This window comes from Boleophthalmus pectinirostris, unplaced genomic scaffold (assembly GCF_026225935.1).
Source record: "Boleophthalmus pectinirostris isolate CB_2022bp ecotype Guang Dong unplaced genomic scaffold, ASM2622593v1 HiC_scaffold_22, whole genome shotgun sequence".
In the NCBI taxonomy this organism is placed as follows: Eukaryota; Metazoa; Chordata; class Actinopteri; order Gobiiformes; family Gobiidae; genus Boleophthalmus; species Boleophthalmus pectinirostris.
Window position 1 is genome coordinate 34702447 of NW_026571190.1, and position 18137 is coordinate 34720583.

The 18137-nt window shown below is 40.7% G+C and overlaps 1 protein-coding gene across 1 annotated transcript in view; it reads right to left on the reverse strand.

The window, feature by feature from the left end:
- Positions 1 to 18137, reverse strand: part of inpp4b (inositol polyphosphate-4-phosphatase type II B) — a 718149-nt gene that overhangs the window by 14282 nt on the left and 685730 nt on the right. The window lies entirely within an intron of this gene.

An 18137-nucleotide genomic window follows, 5' to 3' on the forward strand; every position in this document is an offset into this window, starting at 1 on the left:
GACTTTTTTTTCCCATCAAGGAACCTGGGGCAGCACCAGACAGTTTTGGCTGGAGGAGCTGTCGGGGGGATATCTTCTTCAGTGAAATGCACAAATTCAGTGGAAATGCTTCTGTGTTAATTTAGGTCAGGGATCTCCAACCTGCAGCTCGCCAAAGGATTTTGGAATTGACCAAATTTTTGTTATTCATCACAATGGTATAATTACACGCCTGTTACCATTATAAAAGTATAATTTTGAAGCACAGCTTTATGGACTAATAAATGGACAATAGTTTAGGTCAGGGGTCTCCAACTTGTATCTTGGCAGCCACCATTAGCTCTCCAGGCCCTTCCAAGTAGCTCGCCAAGGAATTTTGGAATTGACAAAATTTTTGTATAATGGTATAAATACATGCCTGTTACCATTATAAAAGTATAATTTTGAAGCCCAACTTTATGGACTAGTAAATGGACAATGGTTTAGGTCAGGGATCTCCCACCTGGAGCCTCCATTAGCTCTCCACGTCCTTCCAAGTAGATCGCCAAACAATTTCTGAATCATAACTCTGGAGCTGAATAACAAAAATTAGATGAATAGAAGGATTAATAAAATTGGAAATGTATAATTTACATGCCTAACTTTACATTCTGCACTAATAAACGGATGATGGTGTATGTTTTATAGACCTCTAACTGTTCCTATCTAAGGCTGTGGCTCTTATATTTACTCAATTTGAGCAGCTCTCTGGGATTTTCATTTTGTAAAGGAGCTCATTGGAGGAAAAAAAGGTTGGCGACTCCTGGTTTATGTTTTATAGGCATCTAACTGTACGTAAAGGCTCGCCCTCTTTCTTATAATCGTCTCAGTTTCTTGCGGCTGCTAAAATTAGCAGATTTAGAGCCTTATGTGGATGTGAGTGCACCCCCACACCCACCAGGGTAGCTTCTCTGTTTTACACAAGTTTAAATGTAGTTAGCCCCTGTATTAATTTATAAATTTAGTTCAGTTTTATTTAGTTTTTATTCCAAAACTCATGGGCCATTTTTAAAACAACCAAGGACAGTGACAAAACAAAACAATGAACATTTATGCTTTTAAAATACAGCCATACCAGGGTCTCCACATATTGGACTGATATCGTATTGCATTGAATCTCAAATTTGTGAGTGACATTTAGGGCTGCTAGATTATGGAAAAAATCATTATTATGATTATTTTGGTCAATATTGAAATCATGAATATTCAAATGGATAATTTTTTTTGTTACAAGATGCATTTATTCAGATTCATCAGCCGGTTTCATTCAGAAACCGTCTGACCTTGCGGCATTAGGATTCGTTCACTCAACGGTAGGCAGGTACTTTTTTAATTTAATCAATCACTGCTATTTGGTCATGACATATGTAATGCGCCACTAACGAGGCTAACTTCCCAAATCCCGCAGGAAGAAGGGCAACGTCTTTCCCCTTGATGAAATTCGCCAAACATTCTCTTTGTTCCGGTCTCGGGAATCGTTGACAACACAGAAAATACGGCTTTTTGCTGATTGACCTGGGCCTGGACTCCCACTTCCGGGGTTCTTGCAAACTCTCTAGTGTATTCTGATTCCTGACCTAGTCGCTGGAGAGAAATGATATTGAGGGAAGGCATTAGGTGGCACCAGCCTGGCTAAGAAATAAATGACATCACACGAGGGAATTACATAACTGTTACCTGCAAACATGATGTAGAGTAGGGAATACTCATGGATCTATAATAAAAACTGGACAAGCCCCTCCCCCTCTGTCCCAGCTCAAGACCGACTAGTGGTCACTTCAGGTACTGCAGCTCCCAGGAGCTTGGGCCAGAAATAATTCTCTTAAAGTGCGCAGTGCGTTTTTTGGGATTCAAACTCAAACAGCCCATGTTCGGCTGACAGGGCACCAAGATTTCATAGGATTCTTTTATATTTTCACAACAGAAACTTTTTTTTTTTTTTTAAATCCTCAAAGCGCTTGCTTTGTAAGACTTAACCTGAGCCCGCTCTAGCTCCACTCTAGCAGCTCTCGCTCTGATTGGTCAAAACGCACCACATCATGCACGTTACAAACTTTACACCAAGGGTCTCAAACTCAAATTAACCCACTAGTCCAGTTCCTTATATACTTTAGTGGGAAGTTTTTGGGGATTTGCTAACCTATATATTTTTGGAAAGGTTATAGTATATGGAGTCAGATAATCAATGTTTGCATTTGCCCACATGTCTTTATGGCGGCCATATTAGATTTTTTTAAAAAATGGCCGCCAAAAAACCCTTTTTGGAATATCTCAGCCTCTGAATAAGTTGAAATGTTGATTTTAACTGCTAAACCCACGTTTTCAGGGTCAGGGAATCAAATGGTGCTAGTTACAAAGCTGTAAGACCTACTCACATTAACCCTTACCCTCCATGTTCCTCCAAAAACATGTTTTTCTTTTCTTTCTTTTTTTATTATCCTGCTGAAATACATCAACAATATGGGTAAAACAAATTATAGACATCACATGCAGCTGGTCAGATAACTCAAAGAGTTTAAATGTAGCTAACATAAAATGTGTGTGTTGGATGTAAACACACACATTTAGACACAATATGATTACTCAACTTTTTTATTAGACATTTTCTATACATCATCATTATCATCATCACTTTCATACAACCATAGACTGTATATATGAGTGGACAGATCTAACGCTGTAACCGCCGAGTGCCAAATAGGAAGTTCTCCAAGAGGCTCTTCCAGCTCCTTCTGACTCTGCCTCCAATGGACTTACATGAGGATCTTATGGCTCCTCTCTCTGTACCTGCTGCAGTGAGCCTTGACATTTTGGTCTTAAAATGTTTGTATGAAACCGCTCTACCTGATCCCGAATTTTTTTTTTTTTTGCTATTTTGTCCGTAAAAAAAATTCTATTCATAATATAGAGTCTGGCTCCAGATTGGCTCCTGTAACCATGAGCATCATAAGCCTCATTTGAGTGGTACTGAACTCTGTGGGTCACACTCCCTTAGTCTACTTCTTTTATACAGTCTATGCAACAACATGGCTTTGGAATCATCATCATTCTGACACTGACTGCTGCACTGACACATGTCGGCACAGGATAAACCTTTAGTTTCTGGTGTGCAGTTCTGCAGTCGCCTTTGTACTTGGCAGTGGTGAACCGTGGACATGGACCCTGAGCCTTCATTAGGATCAACTGCTGCTATCATGACATCATTTATTTAAAGAAAACTAAATGAAGCAAATTGTGCATGCACTTATTTCATATATTTGCTTAATAAACATTAGCTACTGTTCAACAAGATGGATAGATCCACGGCTGTCCAGGCTCCAAGCTCTGCCGCCTCCGAGCTCTGGTCTGGCCTATATATAGGGAATGCAGCTACGGCCAAATACCTTCAAAGAGTGAGGCAAGTCCTAAGAAGCCAGCTCAATGGCAAGAACAAGGCGCAGGCAATCAACAGCTCTGCCCTGCCAGTGATCAGATACCCTGCAGGAATCGGAAGCTGGCCAAAGGAGGAGATACAGACCACAGATGTTAAGACACAAAAGCTCCTGACCATGCATGGAGGGTTCCATCCCAAATCCAGCACCCTGAGACTGTACGCAGGCCGGAAGGAAGGAGGCCGAAGACTAGTGAGTGTGGGAACCACTGTCCAGGATGAAACATCCAAGCTCCTTGAGTACATCAAGGACAAGGCCCTGACAGATGAGGAGCTCAGAGAATGTCTCAGACAGTGGGGTCCAGAGGAAGAGGTGCTGGAGGGACCATCATGGCAGGACAAACCCCTACATGGGGCGAACCACCGGAACATAACTGAAGTAGCTGATACCAAGAAATCCTACCAGGGTCTGAAGGACACACAGAGGCTCATCCTGCTCAGGAGCAGGCCCTGGGCACTCTAGAAATAGAGGCCCAGATTTACCACACCAGACAAGACCCACGGTGTAGACTGTGCAAAGAGGCTCCTGAGACAGTCCAGCACATAACTGCAGGTGTAAGATGCTGGCAGGAAAAGCAAACATGGAGTGACATAACCCAGTGGCGGGCATAGTGTACAGAAACATCTGTGCAGAGTACGGGCTGGAGACCCCCGGATCAAGGTGGGAAACACCTCCAAAGGTTGTGGAGAACGACCGAGCCAAGATCCTGCGGAACTTCCAGATACAGACTGACAGGATGGTGATGAACCAACCAGACATAGTGGTGGTGGATAAGAAACAGAGCAGAGCCGTGGTGGTGGAACATCACAATACCAAGTGATGGTAATATCAGGAAAAAGGAACCACCTGTCAATCTCACACTCCATCCTCCCCTCACTCATGAACAAGACCCCGAGATACTTGAACTCCTCCACTTGAGGCAGGGACTCTCCACCCACTCGGAGAGACGCAAGACGCCTTTTCCGGTCGAGAACCACGGCCTCGGATTTGGAGGAGATGATCTTCATCCCAGCCGCTTCACACATGGGTCAAACTGCCCCAGTGCTGCAGGTCCTGGTTTGACAGGACAACATCATCTGTGAGCAGCAGAGATGATCCTGTGGTCCCCAAACCGGCCCCTCCGGCCCCTGACTGCACCTAGAAATTCTGTTCATTAATGCAATGAACAGAACCGGTGACAGGGGTGGCCCTGGCAGAGTCCAACATGCACCAGGAACAGGTCTGACTTACTGCCGAGAACACAGTTTCTGCTCCGGTCATACATGGACCAGACAGCCCTTAGCAAAGGGCCCCGGACCCCATAGTCCCAGAGCAACCCCCACAAGACACCATGAGGGACACGGTCGAATGCCTTCTCCAGATCCACAAAGCACATGTGGACTGGTTGGGCAAACTCCCATGAGCCCTCGAGCGCCTGATGGAGAGTGTAGAGCTGGTCCAGTGTTCAACGACCGGGATGAAAACCACGGTCGGATTCTCCTTTCCAGTCCCTGGCACAGACCGGGGAGGTTGAGAAGTGTGATTCCCCTGTAGTTGGAACACACCCTCCGGTCCTCCTTCTTATACAGAGGGACCACTGCCCCGGTCTGCCAGTCCAGAGGTACTGTCACCGACCGCCACGCGATGTTGAAGAGGCGTGTCAGTCAAGACCCACAACATCCAGACACTTAAGATACTCAGGATGGATCTCATCCAGCCATGGGCTTTATATTATGAATAGGATTTTTTGACGGACAAAATAGCAAAAAAAAAATTCGGGATCATGTAGAGCGGGTTCATACACACATTTTAAGACCAAAATGTCAAGGCTCACTGCAGCAGGTACAGAGAGAGGAGCCATAAGATCCTCATGTAAGTCCATTGGAGGCAGAGTCAGAAGGAGCTGGAAGAGCCTCTTGGAGAACTTCCTATTTGGCACTCGGTGGTTACAGCGTTAGATCTGTCCACTCATATATACAGTCTATGGTTGTATGAAAGTGATGATGATAATGATGATGTATAGAAAATGTCTAATAAAAAAGTTGAGTAATCATATTGTGTCTAAATGTGTTTGTTGACATTCAACATACACATTTTATGTTAGCTACATTTTAAACTCTTTGAGTTATCTGACCAGCTGCATGTGATGTTTATAATTTGTTTTACCCATATTGTTGATGTATTTCAGCAGGATAATAAAAAAAAAAAAAAAAAAAAATAAAAACATGTTTTTGGAGGAACATGGAGGGAAAGGGTTAATGTTGGGTAAGGTCTTACAGGTTTGTAACTAGCACCATTTGATTCCCTGACCCTGAAAACGTGGGTTTAGCAGTTAAAATCAACATTTCAACTTATTCAGAGGCTGAGATATTCCAAAAAGGTTTTTTTTGGCGACCATTTAAAAAAAATCCAATATGGCCGCCATAAAGACATGTGGGCAAATGCAAACATTGATTATCTGACTCCATATACTATAACCTTTCCAAAAATATATAGGTTAGCAAATCCCCAAAAACTTCCCACTAAGGTCAAAAAATGACAATAAGGAACCGGACTACACTGGAGGTAGAGTCTGGGTGAGGCTCAAATAGGCTATTTGACAAAATAGGATATTCCAAAAAAAAAAAAAAATCTTGTCTGTCCAATCTTCTCAGTCTTTAATAAGACAGTTCTGATTCAGAACATAAACATTTCTTCAGAATATAAGTTTAAACTACTGCTACTTCTACTTCTTTTACCTCTTTCTTTCTGAGGCCTGGGTGTGCTCTCTTGTGCTGAGGCATATTTGACTTGGAGAAAGAAAACAAATGAGATCCTTAGCATTAAGTGGATGTTTGGTGCATGGTGGAGAAAGGCTGCTTGTCTCTCTCTGCTCGCTCCCGTGTCTCCCGCTTCCCGTAAAGATCCAGACCAAACTAAACTGTAGCAGTGCCTGAACCATTACATCAGTTTAGTTTCAACTACCAGATGCATGCTCCACACTGGATATTACCACACTTACTTGGACATTTTTGTTAAAGAGTTTTTTTTTATAGATGATTCTTTGTCTTATTTTATCAAAGGGTATTTCTCTAAGTAAATTTCTCACGGGAAAACCAACTTCTCATTAACTGTTATCTTCCCCAAGGACAGTCCTGAGTTTCTTTGTGTTAATATCTCTGTTATTTTCTGACACGCTTTTACCAGGACCAGGAGTTTGGTTCCTGCACTTTGACTACTTTGAGGCACTGTAAAGGACTGGTGTTTTTGAGTGAATATAAGTTATTTACTGAATCTTTTTGGTCAGTTTTGGTACCCAGCCCTAGGAGAGAGGACATGGGAGAGCATCCAGACACCTCATGAAAACACGTCGTCTGTGCCTCTGTGCCTGCCCCACAGTGCCCTCTATTCATTATGTTCATGAGGATGGATTTTTGCTGAACGGAGCATGGTTTCCACATTGGTAGCCAATTTCGCCCAGAACAGGGGCTGCATTGAGCGGGTAAACAGGCTATCAGAGAGTTTTTTTAACAGACACTTATGACTGGGGGATTCTTGTCAGCATCTCTGTTGCGTAAGGCGTGTAATTTTTTCTGCCCTGATACCGTGGAGCAAAATGGTGCAGGGCACAAGCAGGAGTGCATGTAGCAAGTGCGAGTTGTTTTGGTTCTTCAGTGCGGTCTTATGTGCACGTGTACATGCATAAACAGATCCACTTGGACTCATCACTTCACAACTGCTGAAAGTTGAGTTTGGGATGTAAACAACAAATCTACTGTTGTGAATCTGCAGAAACGTCGCTGTGCAGCTTCGTCTCTCCCCTACGGTGGGCCGCACTGACACTAAACTTTGACATGACGTACAGGGCCGCAAAATATAATTCCGCAGGGTGCAGTTGGCCCTCAGGCCGTGAGTTTGAGACCCCTGCTTTACACAGAAGGGAGGTGCTAGCCCGTATTGAGGAAGTAATGCGGACGAGAAAATTATTTTTGGGCCCATGCGCCAATGAGCACAGTTCACTGAAAACAATACAACACCAACTTGGGTTCCCCTTCCAAAATGTTTTTATAGTTCTATGGTAAAACTCCTCCATGTATGCCGACATTATTACTTGACAAATCAAATTATAAGAAAACAACCTTTACTATGTTGAAATCATCTTTAAATATCAGAAAAATGTGTTTTGTAAGTATAAAACATTTCTGGATAGAATTCTCCCCAGTGTGATGTCTTCATTAAGGAACTTTCTAAAACAGAACTCTACATATTTTTAACTTTTCAACGTTGGTGCCAAAACTATAATTTATATTTACAACAAGGTATTATAGCACCAAATAAAGTAGAAATTAAAGAATTAAAGAATCATCAAAACCTGTCAGAGGCGTGCATCTACTACTACTTTTACTTTTTTGTTTGTTATAGTTGACGTAAATACAAATATTTTTAAAAAGACCAGTGCCCAACCAAAATAAAACTGTCTTTTTAAAGGTGCATTCTGTATCTTTTCCATTAAAGGTTATTGCTTTGTCTAGAATGTTTCACAGTATGTTATTAAACCTTTCTATCTTCATAGAGACCAAACCAAGACCAAGTTACAGGTCAGATCTGTGGAGAATACCTGTTTATCTAGGTATTTCTGCACTATAAAACCACCTGTAATTGAATAAATGTAAAGTACTGTTTTATGTCATACTGTGGAACTTTCTACTAACATTCAACTTTATTTCTAAATAATATACACAATAAACCTGCATTCAAATAAGAAAAAAATATGAACACAGCGGCTATTCCAACACAGCTTGTTTACAGAAACTTAATCTATATAGGTTATCTGACATTTTATACAACAACTCCACATTCCTGCTCCTATGACCTTGAAACGAGATACAACAACAATGAAAACGACCGTTACGTGATCCCCTGTGTTCTGGAAAATCTGAATTGCTTTGACAACATAGGAGATTTCACTAGTAAGAAATACAAAAATATATTAAAGGGCCCATATTACGCTATTTTCTGATCTATGTTATAAAGTAATGTTGCATAATGTTGTGTTTTGTTTCATTCACTCATGTTTAACGCACAAACTCTGCATATTTAGGCTGAGCTCTTCTCTAAAACTGAAAACACTCATGTCGTGGTAATACACGCCTCAAGAATCTCAGACTTTCGGTCATTGCGCAATCCACACTGGGAAGGATTTTCTGAAAAAGTGAGCATTAAACCGCTATGTTTGTTTTCCCAGTGGGATGCATCTATTGACTAAGCCGATCTTTTCCAGTCATTTGATCTACATCTTAGTTTTGGGAGTCTGACATCGTAATTGTGTGGTTGTTGGATCCTAACCGCAGAAAACGGCTCGAGAAATTTGTTTACAAACTCCATAAATGCAAAAGGGAATCAGATGTGTGACTGCAAATCTCTGTTCAAACGGTTTCCCTTCCCAAAGGAATTGATGGGCAGGATTGATCCACAGGAAGGACAAAAAAGGAAACCTTTGTCTGCCTAAATCAGGCATGTCCAAACTATGACCGGGGGCCAAATGCGGCCCTCAGACAAATTTTTCTTGGCCCTCAGGCTTCCAGGTGAATTGGCCCAAATTACCTTGCATCAATTAAAAAAAATATTTTTTTACTTCAAGTTTTTTGAAAATCTACCTTGATAAAGTGAATATTTAATATTTCGTTTGTGATTTTAAGGATCTTAGCTTGAATAAAGAATGATGGCTCATTCTAAAGTGTTAAACATGCACATATTTCAATTATTCCATGTACTGAGCATCAGTCTACGGCCCTTGATCGTCTCTCTGCTTCTATGTTTAGATATGTGGCCCTTGATGAAAAAAGTTTGGACACCCCTGGCCTAAATCATCTCGAGTTTGCAGCGAACATTTTGTATGTGGAGCACCATCAAAGCGGGATCCCGGTCCCTCACTCAGCCTTGGTTACGAATTTAAAAAGTCAACGCCAAAGCAAAAGGCACCAACTGTTCACCAAGAAACACCCTCCACTGCAAAGAAACCAAGACGTGATGTTGCTGTAAAACCACAAGAACAAGAAAGTGCGAGCTCGGCCTGTTTGTCTTCTGCCCCTCTCGCTTAACAAACGGGATCCCACATTGATGGCGCACCACTAAGTTAAGCGGTTTGATGCTCACTTTTTCAGAAAATCCTTCCCAGTATGCATTGCGCAATGGCTGGAAGTTCGAGATTCTTGATGCGTGTATACAGGAAGGGCTCCACTGTGTTTTTAAACTCCATACACCTTCACTATTATCATTTGGGTGATTTTAGCTCTGGAATTCCCAGTCTCTACTGAACTACCATAATTTCCGGACTACTGAGCGCACCAAAATATAAGAAACATCAACTAAATTTTAACAAAATTTGAAACTTGAACATATATAGGCCGCACCTGAATATACGCCGCAGGTGTCCACGTCTTCAAGAACGTTTTCAAGTTTGGGCCGTCTGCTTTTATGGCTTCTGAAAGCTTTTCTCGTCTTTTCGCATTGAGCCAGTTCGTCACGCTGCCGTCGCCAACGTCTCAACATCGACTCACTGATGCTAAACTCACGTGCAGCAGCTTTGTTTCCTTCTTCCACAGCCACATCAATCGCCGTTAACTTAAAAGCTGCATCATCTGCATTTCTTCGTGTGTTTTCCATGAGGAGGGTGTGTGCATGAAGCGCAAAATAACTGTTCAAAACACAATCAAACGAGCATTTTCCTTGGCGTATCACTTCCATCTCTCCCTGCGCATGTCTCCTGCAGAAAGAGTCTCTGTTCTGTCTGTATCATGTCAATGTCTTGGAGTATTTCAGCAGATTTCAGACTCTCTCGGGGGCATGTTTAGTTCTATCGATCAGGTGTGAGTGGATGTCCAGCTACTGAAGTTTGAGACGTTTCTTCCCGTCATTTACGCATTCGGGTAAGACGTCTCCCCCTCACTAATGTTCAATTAGCAGAGGTGGGACTTGCAAGTCATGACTTGGACTCACTATTTTTAGGGCTTAAGACTTGACTTGATAAAATGAACTAAGACTCGAGACTCGACTTGGACTTGAAGGTCAGTGACTTGGGACTTGACTCGGACTTGTGGCCTGTGACTTGGGAAGCACTTTTAAATCTGAATTCTGCGTATTCTGACCGTAATTATTCACACTGAGATCTTGTCAAGACATTTAAAAAGGAAAAAATAACTAAATTAATTTCTACAACTCTTATATACTCTATAAATTCTCAAATATAAATATACTATGATTTTTTTAAGTACTATTTATCTTAAAAATCATTTGGTTTAAAGACTTGAAATGACTTGAAGCAGAAACTCAAAGCAGACGACTTGGACTTGACTTGGATTTATGGGTCAGTGACTCGAGACTCAACTTGGACTTGCCTGTATTTGACTTGGGACTTGACTCAGACTTGAGGTGAAAGACTTGAGACTTACTTGAAACTAGCAAAACAACGACTTGGTCCCTCCTCTGTCATTTAACATCATAACTTCTGTCCATATTTTAGCCGCATCGTTTTATTCGCCACAGGGTTCAAAGTCTGAGAATAAAGTAGCGGCTTATATTCCGGAAATTACAGTAAACATAAAAGGTAGCTGTTAACTTGAAAACATGATAAGCCTCTGATATACCCGCCCAAATGAAATTATATCACGAACAAATTATGAAGTGTTTGCATGCCTGGTCAACCAACCCTGAACACATTAATCTGCCCTGTATCAGTGCAGCAACATGAACTGTAAATATATATCATATTTTTCGGACTATAAGTTGCATGGTTTGTCATGGTTTGGGTGTTTCCTGCGACTTATACTCCGGTGCGACTTACATATACAATTTTTCAGACTGACAGCCACGAGAGGCTCAAGGCTTGTGTGCCAGTTTTCTACGCGTGTTTTGTGCCGCTGTCCTGCTGCAAGTAGGTGAAATATGCAGCCGAAAATGGTAATCGAGCAGCAGAAAGTTTGGAGTGAGCGAGAAACTTGTGAGACACTTCAGTGAGTCGTGCGAAGTTGATCAGAAGTGACACCGAGGACGACGATGGATTCAATATATTTAGTGATTTGGAGTGAGATGGAGAGTTTGGTAAACTTATGTTATGTTGTTTATGCTATAATTATCTGAATAACTGTTAATATACGTTACGTTAACATATCAAACGCCTATTCAGCCTGTTGTTCTTTATTCTACTGTTATTACTATCACTTGTCTTTTAAGATGAAATGTTGGTTCCTGGTCCCTGATTTTATAAAATAAATTTCCCCCAAAATGTGCAACTTATATATGTTTTTTTCTTCTTTATTACAAATTTTTTTGGCTGGTCTGACTTATACTCTGGAGCGATTTATAGTCTGAAAAATGGTAAATAGTGTGGATGGATGTGGAGACTGAGACTGAATGGGACTAGTTTTACTTATTGATTGACTGGATGAACGATTTAACTACCAGTCAAAAGTTTTAGAACACTTTTTCCACTTTTTTACTGTTTACTGTTGACCAAAACTTTTGATTCATGAAAGTGTCCACCTTTGGCAGATATAACAGCTGAACACACTCGTGGCTCGTTCTTTTTACAATAGAAATCAAATATTCTTCAGAAAGTTCTTCCCAAGTCTGTTGCAGAAGTTCCCATAAATGTGTGGCACTTGTCGGTTGTTTGGCTTTCACTCTTTCTCATCCCAAACCAGCTCGATGTGGTTTAAGTCTGGACACTGTGCTGGACACTCCATGTTTTCAAGTTTACCATCTTGTTCTTTTTTCCTGAGGTAGTTTTGGCAGAGCTTGAACTTGTGTTTTGTTCTTTTATCTTTTTTGAACCTCTTACAATCCGTGTATCATTCATTCATTCGTTTTTCAATATAAAACCAAAAATAAGAAAACGAAAAAACAACAGTTTTCTTCGATATTTGTCTCCAAAACCAAAATGAAAAAACGGATAATGATTTGTTTTTTCAGTTTTCAATTTTGTGTTTAAATGAAGAATGGAAAAAACGGATAACGGCGGTTTCCCGTTTATGTGACTTCCGTGACTGCGATGCCGAATTTTTGCACCGCGTACGGACTGAACCAGGACTGATCCAGGTCCGAGACCAGACCAGGACCAGAGCGGGACTGAGACCGGGACCACACCGGGACCAGAGCGGAACTGCGACCGAGACCAGCGGTCTGAGCGGTTCCGTGTCATCGTCTCCGCGCTGGTTCCGTGCGGGGAAAGTGAGAATGCGCTGTTGACTACAGGTCCGGACGGGCTGCTCCAGTCCTCCGCGCTCAAGAACCGCGGCTGGTTCCGAGGTGGTGCAAAGCATCCAACTGACGCTTTCACACCAACGAAAACGAACCGAACTAAGAGCTTTTGGTTCAAATGGACCAGGTCCGGGACCAGACCGAGACCAGAGCGCTACTGAGACTGGGACCAGACCGGGACCAGAGCGGGCCTGAGACAGAGACAAGACCGAGACAAGACCGAGACCAGATCGGAGGCTCAGAGCCCACGGCAGGACCGGAGCTCGAAGCTGAGGCTTGGACCCCGCGGAGGCTCAGAGTCAAAGCTTGGAGTCCGCCCCAGTCCCGCTCTGGTCCCGGTCTGGTCCTGCTCTGGTCCCGCTCTGGTCCCGCTCTGGTCCCAGTCTGGTCCCGCTCTGGTCTCGGACCTGGATCAGTCCTAGTTCAGTTCGTACCCGGTGCAAAAGTTTGGCATCGCAGTCACGGAAGTCACGTAAACGGGAAACGGCCGTTATCCATTTTTTCCATTCTTCATTTAAACACAAAATCGAAAACTGAAAAAACGAATCGTTTTCCGTTTTTTCATTTTGGTTTTGGAGACAAATAGCGAAGAAAACTGTTGTTTTTTCGTTTTCTTATTTTTGGTTTTATATTGAAAAACGAATGATACATGGATTCTCTTACATACCTTTGTAAGGTAGCTCTTCATTGGACTTGCACGACTTGAATTGCAATAAATAACTGGAAAAATGAGGGTGTTCTAAAACTTTTGACCTGTAGTTTATATTGTATGTTATTTATATGACCTTTTAGTGTAGTTCAACAGAGCATTTAGAGGTTTGGAAACGTAGACAGACTAATAATAAAGGTTTACTCTAAAATGTGTGTATGAAATGAAACAGAACTCTACATTATAACATGACTTAAACCTCACAACAGTCAATTCTGCACTGTAAAAAATGGCCGTGAAATTTACACAGTAACTCTGTAAAATGCCTACAGAAATGCATAGTAAAATGAAAGACATATGATTTTTGTATGAATTACAGGAAACCATTGTGAATTAAAAAAACAGAGGTTAATGTTGTATTTACAAAAATAATGTGTGATTATAATCACATTTATTTGTTAAAATTACCATTTGCTGTAATAAAAACATAGAAATGCTGTAATACTTATAACAAAACATTTTTGTTAATTAGACATTCAAATAGTGTAAAAAATTTTACTTTTGGCAGTTTTTTTTGAAAATCCAAAACATATGTGTAACTCCCTTTACAACTTTATGCTGTACTTTTATACAAAATATTAATGTTATATTGACAATAATAATATGTGATAATAATCAAATGTATTTGTAAAAAGGACCAATTACAGTAACAAAAACACAGAAACACTGTAATACTCACAACTACATATTTTTGTTAATAAGATATTCAAATATTGTAAAAACTATGATTTTTGACATTTTCTATTTGAAAATACAGGAAAAAAAAAAAAAAAAAAAATCAGTAATTTACTTTACAACCTTATGCTGTACTTGTAGCATGATTAACAGAACAATGCCAATTGAGTTAATAAAAATGTTTTCACAAGATTTTGTTCTGTATAATATGGCACTGCGGATCTGTGAGATTGCCTGTATTGTATGTAGTTGTATGTAGTTTTATATACAAATTAATTTATAATAACATAGTTTTTATAATTTATTTGCAACCTACTCTGGAGGCTATATAAAGATTAAAATAGTTTATAGAGAAATTGAAATTGTGGATATTGATCATATTTTGAGCAGGTTAAACATCCCTCTAAAAAGGTGTTTTTTTTTTTTTTTTTTTTTTTTTTTGTTGTTATATTGTAATATATTTTGGTATATTGATAAATGGTACTAATAATTTGAGCATTGTGTTATCATAGGCTAAACTTAACCTGCCTCCCCTATAACCACAGACTTGTACCTGAACTGTCTGTCCGCCTAATTTGAAATTTCAAAGTGCGCAGCTGAGGTTCGTCTCTGATTGGATAATGACGAGATCGTGGCACCTGATGGTCGTTTCTGATTGGATAATAGCGAGGGGGCGGGAAAAGCGGGAAAAGCACGCGCTCCACGTTCACGGCTGAGGCTCACGTCACTAACGAGCGAGAGCGAGAGCGCGCTGCGCCGTCTGAACCTCGCACAACTCCGGAGCAGAGCAGAGACGTCTTTGGATACTTTTTCGAGTTAGGACCATTCTACGGTATTATACTCATTTCGGATCTGTGGATGTCGATTCAAAACATTTAAAGTTTGCACGGTAAGCTTCACATTTACTTTTTACTGATGATAAAACGGAAAATTAGTAGCACATGGTGTAAGCTAGCGCCAGTCCATATTTGCGATCAGTAAGTCAGTGCGTGATTAGCACATTTTAAAATCAATGTGATAGGCTTGCGATTTTAAAGATGATCACCTGCATTTTCTGTAAAAAACAATTGGAAACATTAAGAGGCTATGTATTACATTGCAGAGTGCATAGGAAGGAGCCTCATTGTCTTTTCAAATGTGTTGGCGCCAATTGTAGTCAGACGTTTACCACTTACTCGGCTTTTAAGGGGCATTTTTATCGTGTGCACTCTGCACCTGCTCCATGTGCTGCTCCCAAGACCGTTGTTTCAGATTTGAAATGTGCAGTTTCGTTGTGTTCACACTATTTTCATAGAGTGAAGGAGCTTGTGGCTCATTTAAATGACCATATAGAAGAGGGCAGGTCTGTGCCCAGTCACTGGTTGTAAGCACGTGTTTACCAAAAAGTCATCATTTACTTCTCACATGTGTAGGAAGCATAAAGCATGCTCTCCTGATGCTATTAATGATATGTACAGAGAAACTCAACCACTGACCACATGTGTTATTGTTTGTACAGGTTTCAGAAAACACACAGGAGGCCATGTCCACAACTAATGCACCTGTTGATATGCCAGAGACGGATAGCGAGTTCTAGCTCAGAAACATGTGTCTCTTTTACCTTAAACTGCAAGGACAGCTGCTGATTCCTGCCTCTACTATACAGACTATTGTTGAGGAAATGCTAAATATTCACGAGTTAGGCCAAGCTTACACAATAACTAAAGTAAGTTCTGTATTAAAAACTGATGCAAACCTATCAGATGAAGCCGTCACTAAAGTCTGTGACTGCATTAAAGAGTCAGATTTGTTTTCTTCCTGTCATCAGGGGCCGTTAAGGACAACATACTCCAGAAATCAAACCTTCACAAAACTGTTTAAATACACAGAACCTCAAAAGGTGGCATTAGGTATGGATAAAAACATGACTGAAAAGTGTGCTTACTACATACCAGAAACTCTGAAGAGCTTTTTGCAGTCACATTTATGGAGGGCTGCGCAGTCCCAAAAGTTAAGAGATCCTGAAGCAGGGGTTTTTACTGATTTATATAATGGACAAAATTTCAGATGTCACCAGTTCTTTAACGAAAACCCTGAGAGCCTCAAACTGATTTTGTCCCAAGATTCATTTGAAATTGTGAACCCCCTGGGTTCTGCTAAAAAGACACACAAGGTTCTTGCTGTCTATCTGTCAGTAGCAAATATACCCATCCATTTGCGCTCAAATACTGATAATATGTTTTTGGTCCTGTTGTGCATTGAAAATGACCTCAAGCGTTTTGGAGTAGCCAAAATTTTTTCAGAATTGTTAACAGATCTAAAATCCTTAGAGACAGTTGGAATAAATGTAGATGGTGAAACAGTAAAAGGGGGTCTGTACTGCATTTCTGGGGATAACCTTGGTTCTCATAGCATAGGCGGGTTTACAGAGAACTTCAGCCGCTCTCAATATTTTTGCAGGTACTGTGAAATCACAAGAAGTGAGTTTGAGGCTGATCCGAATGCCTGTGGACCTCCACGCACTCCTGAGACATACAACGCGGCTGTTACTGAACTTCAGACTAATAACACTGAAGACGTCCGCGGAATAAAGGTAAACTCTGTCTTTAACAGCCTTGAGTCTTTCCATGTGTTTCAGCCTGGTCTGCCGCCTTGTTTAGGTCATGACCTCTTTGAGGGAGTTTTGCCATATGATCTAGCACTGTACCTGAAGAACATCATAAAAAGAAAAAAATGGTTCACATACTCACTCTTAAACAGGCGCATTAAACAGTTTAAATACAAAGGATCAAAAGCACTCACAAAGCCATGTGCTGTCAACTGTGAGGGAGCCAGGTTATCCGGGCAAGCCATTCAAAACTGGAACTTCTTGAGATTGCTGCCAGTTTTAATTGGCGACAAAGTGCAAAACCATGAAGATGAAGTGTGGCAGTTAGCTCTCCAGTTAAAAGACATTGTGGATCTTATTTGTGCTCAGAACATTTCCTTGTCCCAGATAGCATATCTTGATATTTTGGTCCAAGAGTATTTGGAGTTGAGGAAGATGTTGTTTCCTGAAATCAAACTCAAACCGAAGCACCACTTTTTACGCCATTATTCAGCACTGTTGTTGAAATTTGGTCCTCTGATAAGGTTATGGACACTTAGGTTTGAAAGTAAACATGGTTATTTTAAAAGATGTGCCAAACACTTAAAAAACTTCAAAAACATTTGTCAAACTTTAGCAGAGCGTCATCAGATGTATCAGGGATATGTTTTAGCAGGACAAGAATGCATTAAACTACTGCAAGTGAAGGACAGCTGTGCATTTTACTCCAACCTTTATAGTGACACTATTAAATGTGCTGTTCAGGAGTTTGCCTTTTCAGAAAGCAATACCACAGTCTCCACAGACATTCAGTACAAGGGCACTACATATAAGAAGGGGCAGTTTGTTGTGTACCGAAATGAGTATGTGGAATTTGGTGAACTTCTTCTCTTCTTGATTCAAAATGACTTGGCTGTGTATGTTTTGATGGATATCCACCAAGGCATCTTCCTGTCAGAATACCATCTGTATTCTGTGATAAAGAACAGTCTTGGGTTACAGTGTATGAACATTAATGACCTGCTTGATTTCTATCCTTTGGTGTCATACATTCTTAATGGAAACAAAGTCATTCCTCTGAAGCACAGTATTGTGGAAAAATAAAGTTGAAGCTAATGCTATACTTCTCACACTGTAAATAGTTCACAATGTTATCTGATTTAAGTTTATTTACTGTATTTTATTTTATTGTTTTCTTTTTAGTGCAAATATGAGTGACACAGAGCGAATGTTCTTAGATGATGCCATCATGGAAGTACTACCAGACCTTCCACCGGCAACCAAAAACATCCTCCAAGAACACTTGCAATCCATTGGAGTTGAGATGTATGATGATCTACATTTCATACAGGAGGCTGATTTAATGACTGCATTAAGACCTATACAAGCCAGAAAACTTCTTTCTGTTTGGAAACAGAAATGTAAGTAAAGATGGTACACAAACAGTCTTTTAATGTATGGATTTGTCATCTGTTCAAAACATGGTATGCACAGTGTAACTCATCACCTTTTTTCTGTTATT